Below are 12,569 nucleotides of genomic sequence, written 5' to 3' on the forward strand. Positions count from 1 at the left end.
AATATTTATATATTTAGAACCTGATATATATTATCAAAATAAAAGGAGATTTACAACTGACACACTCACAATGCATCGCCCTCATAACATCAAGACTCACAGTTTCGATAGAACCATGACAGCCACAGCCACACACACACACACACGCTTTATATTGCCATATGGTCCAGTTTGAAGTTTTAAGAAAAGTCTGTACAACAAAAATTGAAAGAGTTTTCACAAGTTGCCCGTCCTGTTGAGTATTTGCAGCGATTTCCCACTCTCAGAGCAGTGATTCTGAGTCACGATGTGTGGAATTGGATTTGAAAACTGAAGAAAATTCAGCGCTTGGTGCTCAGCTGTCACGAGCAATTCCACACCTGCTTTGATCAGCTGTTAGCAGTGGACTGGAACAATGTCAGCCAGGGACTTTTAGTGTACATCAATAAAAGTGAACTTATTTGATGCAGGTAAAATATCATTAAAATGGTCCACCGCATTCAACTTGTTTTCCCTAATCCCAGCGGTGGAACAGTCCCAGATTGTGCAGCCATTGAATGAATTTGCATTGCTTTTTTCGAAGCCCGACCGACCTTAATATATTTACCATGGGTTCGACGTCTGTGCATGGTTTTTGCTCATTTCATTGAAAATTGCTTATCATGAATGCATGGAAACAGTCAGGTAATGGATCAGAGCAGCGTTGTTAAATAATCAGGAAAAGAAGACACCAATGCAAACACAGAGAGTAGAACAAGCACGTCCAGGGGCGCTAAGTGAAACGCTCAAGAAGGGCCGACATCCAGGGGTGGGCTTGAATCACCAACCTTTCGGTTAACAGCCGAACGTGCTAGCCAATTGCGCCACAGAGACGACCACAGCAAAATCACGCAAGACACTGCAAACCAGTGTTTCAATGAATTCGAGTCTCAGGTCGTGTGAGCTGGAGAATCCTGCCATTCATCAGCTTTTCCAGATCGACGCTGCGGGATGGTATCTGTTTATCTCTGCCATCTGGTGGTACAAATCAAAATTTCTCCCCAGCACTTTTTCCGTCAGTCGGAGAACCATTTCACAAGGGGACAATGTCAAAACGGTTGCGGCAATTCAACAATTGTACGAAGCACAAAACAGAGCTCATTTAACAATGTCACACTGTTCTGCTGCGGAAATCTTTCCCCTGACAGACAAACTCTCCAGGCCACAGTTCCACCCTATCCCAGACCTTGCCCCTTCGCCTTTCCCTCTGCCTCTGCACTCGCTTTATACCTGTTCAATCTCTAACCTTTATCCAGTTGTGAAGAAAGGCTACCCACCAGAAAGTCTAACACTGTTTGTCTTTCCAGATGTGCTGCCTGAGTTGCTGCGCATTTCCTGCATTTTCTCTTTTCATTTCAGATTCCCAGCATCCACCATTCGTTTGCTTTTGCACTCACAATGTTGACGGTTCGTCTCCAGGTAGCTACCGTTAGACCCGGTTTCCCAGGCAAAGAGGCTTTTATTGAGGATACTGCCACATGGCGAAAGGCCAATCTGCCCCCATGCACTTTTAACCGACAGACTAAGCTTGGAATCTCCCACACCTGAGGGGCAGGTTCTGACACACAGTAAACTGCGACCTGGTAGGTGACTCAATCTGGGCTGGGTGGAGCATGACTTGATTGACAAGCCTCGTGTATATCAGAACTGGCCGGAGCCAGTGCTCCGCCTTTCGCTACTGGAATGGATATGTGCAGTCAGGATGGTGAACGTCTCTGGTTTTAAGATCTATCGTGCTCGACAGGTATTTTAAATGAACGGCGGGACTGAGTGAGATTGTGTGTGCGTGTCTGAACCGTGTTGTGGGACTGTGTAAGTTTGTGTATGTCTCTGAACCGTGCTGTGGGACCGTGTGAGTTTGTGTGTGGCTTTGCAGAGTGTTGTGGGACGCTGTGAGTTTAATGTGTCTCTGAACGGTGTTCTAGGACTGTGTGAGTTTGTCTGCGGGTTTCTGAACCGTTTTGTCGGACTGTGTGAGTTTGTGTGCGTGTTTCTGAACCGTGTTGTGGCATTGTGTGAGTTTATGTGTACTTTCTGCTTATTTATTGCTCTCTTACTTTGCTTTGACACATAGAAAAATGTATACACAACAAAGATACACACAAATACATTAAGAAGTAACACACGCACACACACACACATTTATTCAGAATGAGCACACTGATACACCCATAATACTCAAGTGCACAATATTTATATATTTAGAACCTGATATATATTATCAAAATAAAAGGAGATTTACAACTGACACACTCACAATGCATCGCCCTCATAACATCAAGACTCACAGTTTCGATAGAACCATGACAGCCACAGCCACAGACACACACACACGCTTTATATTGCCATATGGTCCAGTTTGAAGCTTTACAAAAAGTCTGTACAACAAAAATTGAAAGAGTTTTCACAAGTTGCCCGTCCTGTTGAGTATTTGCAGCGATTTCCCACTCTCAGAGCAGTGATTCTGAGTCACGATGTGTGGAATTGGATTTGAAAACTGAAGAAAATTCAGCGCTTGGTGCTCAGCTGTCACGAGCAATTCCACACCTGCTTTGATCAGCTGTTAGCAGTGGACTGGAACAATGTCAGCCAGGGACTTTTAGTGTACATCAATAAAAGTGAACGTATTTGATGCAGGTAAAATATCATTAAAATGGTCCACCGCATTCAACTTGTTTTCCCTAATCCGAGCGGTGGAACAGTCCCAGATTGTGCAGCCATTGAATGAATGTGCATTGCTTTTTTCGAAGCCCGACCGACCTTAATATATTTAGCATGGGTTCGACGTCTGTGCATGGTTTTTTCTCATTTCATTGAACATTGCTTAAAATGAATGCATGGAAACAGTCAGGTAATGGATCAGAGTAGCGTTGTTAAATAATCAGGAAAAGAAGACACCAATGCAAACGCAGAGAGTAGAACAAGCACGTCCAGGGGCGCTAAGTGAAGCGCTCTTGAAATGCCGATGTCCCTGGGTGGGCTTGAACCACCAACCTCGAGATTAACATCCGAACGCGCTAGCCAATTGCGCCACAGAGACGACCACAGCAAAGTCACCCAAGGCACTGCAAACCAGTGTTTCAATGAATTCGAGTCTCAGGTCGTGTGAGCTGGAGAATCCTGCCAGTCATCAGCTTTTCCAGATCGACGCTGCGGGATGGTATCTGTTTATCTCTGCCATCTGGTGGTACAAATCAAAATTTCTCCCCAGCAATTTTTCCGTCAGTCGGAGAACCATTTCACAAGGGGACAATGTCAAAACGGTTGCGGCAATTCAACAATTGTACGAAGCACAAAACAGAGCTCATTTGACAATGTCACACTGTTCTGCTGCGGAAATCTTTCCCCTGACAGACAAACTCTCCAGGCCACAGTTCCACCCTATCCCACACCTTGCCCCTTCGCCTTTCCCTCTGCCTCTGCACTCGCTTTATACCTGTTCAATCTCTAACCTTTATCCAGTTGTGAAGAAAGGCTACCCACCAGAAAGTCTAACACTGTTTGTCTTTCCAGATGTGCTGCCTGAGTTGCTGCGCATTTCCTGCATTTTCTCTTTTCATTTCAGATTTCCAGCATCCACCATTCGTTTGCTTTTGCACTCACAATGTTGACGGTTCGTCTCCAGGTAGCTACCGTTAGACCCGGTTTCCCAGGCAAAGAGGCTTTTATTGAGGATACTGCCACATGGCAAAAGGCCAATCAGCCCCCATGCCCTTTTAACCGACAGACTAAGCTTGGAATCTCCCACACCTGAGGGGCAGGTTCTGACACACAGTAAACTGCGACCTGGTAGGTGACTCAATCTGGGCTGGGTGGAGCATGACTTGATTGACAAGCCTCGTGCTATATCAGAACTGGCCGGAGCCAGTGCTCCCCCTTTCGCTACTGGAATGGATATGTGCAGTCAGGATGGTGAACGTCTCTGGTTTTAAGGTCTATCGTGCTCGACAGGTATTTTAAATGAACGGCGGGACTGAGTGAGATTGTGTGTGCGTGTCTGAACCGTGTTGCGGGACTGTGTAAGTTTGTGTATGTCTCTGAACCGTGCTGTGGGACCGTGTGAGTTTGTGTGTGGCTTTGCAGCGTGTTGTGGGACGGTGTGAGTTTAATGTGTCTCTGAACGGTGTTCTAGGACTGTGTGAGTTTGTCTGCGGGTTTCTGAACCGTTTTGTCGGACTGTGTGAGTTTGTGTGCATGTTTCTGAACCGTGTTGTGGCATTGTGTGAGTTTATGTGTACTTTCTGCTTATTTATTGCTCTCTTACTTTGCTTTGACACATAGAAAAATGTATACACAACACAGATACACACAAATACATTGAGAAGTAACACACGCACACACACACACATTTATTCAGAATGAGCACACTGATACACCCATAATACTCAAGTGCACAATATTTATATATTTAGAACCTGATATATATTATCAAAATAAAAGGAGATTTACAACTGACACACTCACAATGCATCGCCCTCATAACATCAAGACTCACAGTTTCGATAGAACCATGACAGCCACAGCGACAGACACACACACACGCTTTATATTGCCATATGGTCCAGTTTGAAGTTTTAAGAAAAGTCTGTACAACACAAATTGAAAGAGTTTTCACAAGTTGCCCGTCCTGTTGAGTATTTGCAGCGATTTCCCACTCTCACAGCAGTGATTCTGAGTCACGATGTGTGGAATTGGATTTGAAAACTGAAGAAAATTCAGCGCTTGGTGCTCAGCTGTCACGAGCAATTCCACACCTGCTTTGATCAGCTGTCAGCAGTGGACTGGAACAATGTCAGCCAGGGACTTTTAGTGTACATCAATAAAAGTGAACTTATTTGATGCAGGTAAAATATCATTAAAATGGTCCACCGCATTCAACTTGTTTTCCCTAATCCCAGCGGTGGAACAGTCCCAGATTGTGCAGCCATTGAATGAATTTGCATTGCTTTTTTCGAAGCCCGACCGACCTTAATATATGGGTTCGACGTCTGTGCATGGTTTTTGCTCATTTCATTGAAAATTGCTGATCATGAATGCATGGAAACAGTCAGGTAATGGATCAGAGCAGCGTTGTTAAATAATCAGGAAAAGAAGACACCAATGCAAACACAGAGAGTAGAACAAGCACGTCCAGGGGCGCTAAGTAAAACGCTCAGTAAGGGCCGACGTACCTGGGTGGGCTTGAACGACCAACGTTTCGGTTAACAGCCGAACGCGCTAGCCAATTGCGCCACAGAGACGACCACAGCAAAATCACCCAAGACACTGCAAATCAGTGTTTCAATGAATTCGAGTCTCAGGTCGTGTGAGCTGGAGAATCCTGCCAGTCATCAGCTTTTCCAGATCGAAGCTGCGGGATGGTATCTGTTTATCTCTGCCATCTGGTGGTACAAATCAAAATTTCTCCCCAGCACTTTTTCCGTCAGTCGGAGAACCATTTCACAAGGGGACAATGTCAAAACGGTTGCGGCAATTCAACAATTGTACGAAGCACAAAACAGAGCTCATTTAACAATGTCACACTGTTCTGCTGCGGAAATCTTTCCCCTGACAGACAAACTCTCCAGGCCACAGTTCCACCCTATCCCAGACCTTGCCCCTTCGCCTTTCCCTCTGCCTCTGCACTCGCTTTATACCTGTTCAATCTCTAACCTTTATCCAGTTGTGAAGAAAGGCTACCCACCAGAAAGTCTAACACTGTTTGTCTTTCCAGATGTGCTGCCTGAGTTGCTGCGCATTTCCTGCATTTTCTCTTTTCATTTCAGATTTCCAGCATCCACCATTCGTTTGCTTTTGCACTCACAATGTTGACGGTTCGTCTCCAGGTAGCTACCGTTAGACCCGGTTTCCCAGGCAAAGAGGCTTTTATTGAGGATACTGCCACATGGCAAAAGGCCAATCTGCCCCCATGCCCTTTTAACCGACAGACTAAGCTTGGAATCTCCCACACCTGAGGGGCAGGTTCTGACACACAGTAAACTGCGACCTGGTAGGTGACTCAATCTGGGCTGGGTGGAGCATGACTTGATTGACAAGCCTCGTGCGATATCAGAACTGGCCGGAGCCAGTGCTCCCCCTTTCGCTACTGGAATGGATATGTGCAGTCAGGATGGTGAACGTCTCTGGTTTTAAGATCTATCGTGCTCGACAGGTATTTTAAATGAACGGCGGGACTGAGTGAGATTGTGTGTGCGTGTCTGAACCGTGTTGTGGGACTGTGTAAGTTTGTGTATGTCTCTGAACCGTGCTGTGGGACCGTGTGAGTTTGTGTGTGGCTTTGCAGCGTGTTGTGGGACGGTGTGAGTTTAATGTGTCTCTGAACGGTGTTCTTGGACTGTGTGAGTTTGTCTGCGGGTTTCTGAACCGTTTTGTCGGACTGTGTGAGTTTGTGTGCTTGTTTCTGAACCGTGTTGTGGCATTGTGTGAGTTTATGTGTACTTTCTGCTTATTTATTGCTCTCTTACTTTGCTTTGACACATAGAAAAATGTATACACAACACAGATACACACAAATACATTGAGAAGTAACACACGCACACACACACACACATTTATTCAGAATGAGCACACTGATACACCCATAATACTCAAGTGCACAATATTTATATATTTAGAACCTGATATATATTATCAAAATAAAAGGAGATTTACAACTGACACACTCACAATGCATCGCCCTCATAACATCAAGACTCACAGTTTCGATAGATCCATGACAGCCACAGCCACAGACACACACACACGCTTTATATTGCCATATGGTCCAGTTTGAAGTTTTAAGAAAAGTCTGTACAACAAAAATTGAAAGAGTTTTCACAAGTTGCCCGTCCTGTTGAGTATTTGCAGCGATTTCCCACTCTCACAGCAGTGATTCTGAGTCACGATGTGTGGAATTGGATTTGAAAACTGAAGAAAATTCAGCGCTTGGTGCTCAGCTGTCACGAGCAATTCCACACCTGCTTTGATCAGCTGTCAGCAGTGGACTGGAACAATGTCAGCCAGGGACTTTTAGTGTACATCAATAAAAGTGAACTTCTTTGATGCAGGTAAAATATCGTTAAAATGGTCCACCGCATTCAACTTGTTTTCCCTAATCCCAGCGGTGGAACAGTCCCAGATTGTGCAGCCATTGAATGAATTTGCATTGCTTTTTTCGAAGCCCGACCGACCTTAATATATTTAGCATGGGTTCGACGTCTGTGCATGGTTTTTGCTCATTTCATTGAAAATTGCTTATCATGAATGCATGGAAACAGTGAGGTAATGGATCAGAGCAGCGTTGTTAAATGATCAGGAAAAGAAGGCACCAACGCAAACACAGAGAGTAGAACAAGCACGTCCAGGGGCGCGAAGTGAAACGCTCAATAAGGGCCGACGTCCCTGGGTAGGCTTGAACCGCCAACCTCTCGGTTAACAGCCGAACGCACTAGCCAATTGCGCCACAGAAACGACCACAGCAAAGTCACCCAAGACACCGCAAACCAGTGTTTCAATGAATTCGAGTCTCAGGTCGTGTGAGCTGGAGAATCCTGCCAGTCATCAGCTTTTCCAGATCGACGCTGCGGGATGGTATCTGTTTATCTCTGCCATCTGGTGGTACAAATCAAAATTTCTCCCCAGCACTTTTTCCGTCAGTCGGAGAACCATTTCACAAGGGGACAATGTCAAAACGGTTGCGGCAATTCAACAATTGTACGAAGCACAAAACAGAGCTCATTTAACAATGTCACACTGTTCTGCTGCGGAAATCTTTCCCCTGACAGACAAACTCTCCAGGCCACAGTTCCACCCTATCCCAGACCTTGCCCCTTCGCCTTTCCCTCTGCCTCTGCACTCGCTTTATGCCTGTTCAATCTCTAACCTTTATCCAGTTGTGAAGAAAGGCTACCCACCAGAATGTCTAACACTGTTTGTCTTTCCAGATGTGCTGCCTGAGTTGCTGCGCATTTCCTGCATTTTCTCTTTTCATTTCAGATTTCCAGCATCCACCATTCGTTTGCTTTTGCACTCACAATGTTGACGGTTCGTCTCCAGGTCGCTACCGTTAGACCCGGTTTCCCAGGCAAAGAGGCTTTTATTGAGGATACTGCCACATGGCAAAAGGCCAATCTGCCCCCATGCCCTTTTAACCGACAGACTAAGCTTGGAATCTCCCACACCTGAGGGGCAGGTTCTGACACACAATAAACTGCGACCTGGTAGGTGACTCAATCTGGGCTGGGTGGAGCATGACTTGATTGACAAGCCTCGTGCTATATCAGAACTGGCCGGAGCCAGTGCTCCCCCTTTCGCTACTGGAATGGATATGTGCAGTCAGGATGGTGAACGTCTCTGGTTTTAAGACCTATTGTGCTCGACAGGTATTTTAAATGAACGGCGGGACTGAGTGAGATTGTGTGTGCGTGTCTGAACCGTGTTGTGGGACTGTGTAAGTTTGTGTATGTCTCTGAACCGTGCTGTGGGACCGTGTGAGTTTGTGTGTGGCTTTGCAGCGTGTTGTGGGACGGTGTGAGTTTAATGTGTCTCTGAACGGTGTTCTAGGACTGTGTGAGTTTGTCTGCGGGTTTCTGAACCGTTTTGTCGGACTGTGTGAGTTTGTGTGCATGTTTCTGAACCGTGTTGTGGCATTGTGTGAGTTTATGTGTACTTTCTGCTTATTTATTGCTCTCTTACTTTGCTTTGACACATAGAAAAATGTATACACAACACAGACACACACAAATACATTGAGAAGTAACACACGCACACATTTATTCAGAATGAGCACACTGATACACCCATAATACTCAAGTGCACAATATTTATATATTTAGAACCTGATATATATTATCAAAATAAAAGGAGATTTACAACTGACACACTCACAATGCATCGCCCTCATAACATCAAGACTCACAGTTTCGATAGAACCATGACAGCCACAGCCACAGACACACACACACGCTTTATATTGCCATATGGTCCAGTTTGAAGTTTTAAGAAAAGTCTGTACAACAAAAATTGGAAGAGTTTTCACAGGTTGCCCCTCCTGTTGAGTATTTGCAGCGATTTCCCACTCTCACAGCAGTGATTCTGAGTCACGATGTGTGGAATTGGATTTGAAAACTGAAGAAAATTCAGCGCTTGGTGCTCAGCTGTCACGAGCAATTCCACACCTGCTTTGATCAGCTGTCAACAGTGGACTGGAACAATGTCAGCCAGGGACTTTTAGTGTACATCAATAAAAGTGAACTTATTTGATGCAGGTAAAATATCATCAAAATGGTCCACCGCATTCAACTTGTTTTCCCTAATCCCAGCGGTGGAACAGTCCCAGATTGTGCAGCCATTGAATGAATTTGCATTGCTTTTTTCGAAGCCCGACCGACCTTAATATATTTAGCATGGGTTCGACGTCTGTGCATGGTTTTTGCTCATTTCATTGAAAATTGCTTATCATGAATGCATGGAAACAGTCAGGTAATGGATCAGAGCAGCGTTGTGAAATAATCAGGAAAAGAAGGCACCAATGCAAACACAGAGAGTAGAACAAGCGCGTCCAGGGGCGCGAAGTGAAACGCTCAAAAAGGGCCGACGTCCACTGGGTGAGCTTGAACCACCAACCTTTCGGTTAACAGCCGAACGCGCTAGCCAATTGCGCCATAGAGACGACCACAGCAAAGTCACGCAAGACACTGCAAACCAGTGTTTCAATGAATTCGAGTCTCAGGTCGTGTGAGCTGGAGAATCCTGCCAGTCATCAGCTTTTCCAGATCGACGCTGCGGGATGGTATCTGTTTATCTCTGCCATCTGGTGGTACAAATCAAAATTTCTCCCCAGCACTTTTTCCGTCAGTCGGAGAACCATTTCACAAGTGGACAATGTCAAAACGGTTGCGGCAATTCAACAATTGTACGAAGCACAAAACAGAGCTCATTTAACAATGTCACACTGTTCTGCTGCGGAAATCTTTCCCCTGACAGACAAACTCTCCAGGCCACAGTTCCACCCTATCCCAGACCTTGCCCCTTCGCCTTTCCCTCTGCCTCTGCACTCGCTTTATACCTGTTCAATCTCTAACCTTTATCCAGTTGTGAAGAAAGGCTACCCACCAGAAAGTCTAACACTGTTTGTCTTTCCAGATGTGCTGCCTGAGTTGCTGCGCATTTCCTGCATTTTCTCTTTTCATTTCAGATTTCCAGCATCCACCATTCGTTTGCTTTTGCACTCACAATGTTGACGGTTCGTCTCCAGGTCGCTACCGTTAGACCCGGTTTCCCAGGCAAAGAGGTATTTATTGAGGATACTGCCACATGGCAAAAGGCCAATCTGCCCCCATGCCCTTTTAAACGACAGACTAAGCTTGGAATCTCCCACACCTGAGGGGCAGGTTCTGACACACAGTAAACTGCGACCTGGTAGGTGACTCAATCTGGGCTGGGTGGAGCATGACTTGATTGACAAGCCTCGTGCTATATCAGAACTGGCCGGAGCCAGTGCTCCCCCTTTCGCTACTGGAATGGATATGTGCAGTCAGGATGGTGAACGTCTCTGGTTTTAAGACCTATTGTGCTCGACAGGTATTTTAAATGAACGGCGGGACTGAGTGAGATTGTGTGTGCGTGTCTGAACCGTGTTGTGGGACTGTGTAAGTTTGTGTATGTCTCTGAACCGTGCTGTGGGACCGTGTGAGTTTGTGTGTGGCTTTGCAGCGTGTTGTGGGACGGTGTGAGTTTAATGTGTCTCTGAACGGTGTTCTAGGACTGTGTGAGTTTGTCTGCGGGTTTCTGAACCGTTTTGTCGGACTGTGTGAGTTTGTGTGCATGTTTCTGAACCGTGTTGTGGCATTGTGTGAGTTTATGTGTACTTTCTGCTTATTTATTGCTCTCTTACTTTGCTTTGACACATAGAAAAATGTATACACAACACAGATACACACAAATACATTGAGAAGTAACACACGCACACACACACACACATTTATTCAGAATGAGCACACTGATACACCCATAATACTCAAGTGCACAATATTTATATATTTAGAACCTGATATATATTATCAAAATAAAAGGAGATTTACAACTGACACACTCACAATGCATCGCCCTCATAACATCAAGACTCTCAGTTTCGATAGAACCATCACAGCCACAGACACAGACACACACACACGCTTTATATTGCCATATGGTCCAGTTTGAAGTTTTAAGAAAAGTCTGTACAACAAAAATTGAAAGAGTTTTCACAAGTTGCCCGTCCTGTTGAGTATTTGCAGCGATTTCCCACTCTCACAGCAGTGATTCTGAGTCACGATGTGTGGAATTGGATTTGAAAACTGAAGAAAATTCAGCGCTTGGTGCTCAGCTGTCACGAGCAATTCCACACCTGCTTTGATCAGCTGTCAGCAGTGGACTGGAACAATGTCAGCCAGGGACTTTTAGTGTACATCAATAAAAGTGAACTTATTTGATGCAGGTAAAATATCATTAAAAAGGTCCACCGCATTCAACGTGTTTTCCCTAATCCCAGCGGTGGAACAGTCCCAGATTGTGCAGCCATTGAATGAATTTGCATTGCTTTTTTCGAAGCCCGACCGTCCTTAATATATGGGTTCGACGTCTGTGCATGGTTTTTGCTCATTTCATTGAAAATTGCTTATCATGAATGCATGGAAACAGTCAGGTAATGGATCAGAGCAGCGTTGTTAAATAATCAGGAAAAGAAGACACCAATGCAAACACAGAGAGTAGAACAAGCACGTCCAGGGGCGCAAAGCAAAACGCTCAATAAGGGCCGACGTCCCTAGGTGGGCTTGAACCACCAACCTTTCGCTTAACAGCCGAACGCGCGAGCCAATTGCGCCACAGAGACGACCACAGCAAAATCACCCAAGACACTGCAAACGAGTGTTTCAATGAATTCGAGTCTCAGGTCGTGTGAGCTGGAGAATCCTGCCAGTCATCAGCTTTTCCAGATCGACGCTGCGGGATGGTATCTGTTTATCTCTGCCATCTGGTGGTACAAATCAAAATTTCTCCCCAGCACTTTTTGCGTCAGTCGGAGAACCATTTCACAAGGGGAAAATTTCAAAACGGTTGCGGCAATTCAACAATTGTACGAAGCACAAAACAGAGCTCATTTAACAATGTCACACTGTTCTGCTGCGGAAATCTTTCCCCTGACAGACAAACTCTCCAGGCCACAGTTCCACCCTATCCCACACCTTGCCCCTTCTCCTTTCCCTCTGCCTCTGCACTCGCTTTATACCTGTTCAATCTCTAACCTTTATCCAGTTGTGAAGAAAGGCTACCCACCAGAAAGTCTAACACTGTTTGTCTTTCCAGATGTGCTGCCTGAGTTGCTGCGCATTTCCTGCATTTTCTCTTTTCATTTCAGATTTCCAGCATCCACCATTCGTTTGCTTTTGCACTCACAATGTTGACGGTTCGTCTCCAGGTAGCTACCGTTAGACCCGGTTTCCCAGGCAAAGAGGCTTTTATTGAGGATACTGCCACATGGCAAAAGGCCAATCTGCCCCCATGCCCTTTTAACCGACAGACTAAGCTTGGAA

The 12,569-nt window shown here is 45.4% G+C and overlaps 1 non-coding gene across 1 annotated transcript; it reads right to left on the reverse strand.

Moving 5' to 3' along the window:
• Positions 1-11,795: 11,795 nt before the first annotated feature.
• Positions 11,796-11,869, reverse strand: trnan-guu (transfer RNA asparagine (anticodon GUU)). Its single transcript has one exon. It is a non-coding gene; the product is annotated as a tRNA-Asn (tRNA).
• Positions 11,870-12,569: the final 700 nt, after the last annotated feature.

The sequence above is a fragment of the Heterodontus francisci genome, chromosome 22 (genome assembly GCF_036365525.1).
Source record: "Heterodontus francisci isolate sHetFra1 chromosome 22, sHetFra1.hap1, whole genome shotgun sequence".
Classification (NCBI taxonomy): Eukaryota; Metazoa; Chordata; class Chondrichthyes; order Heterodontiformes; family Heterodontidae; genus Heterodontus; species Heterodontus francisci.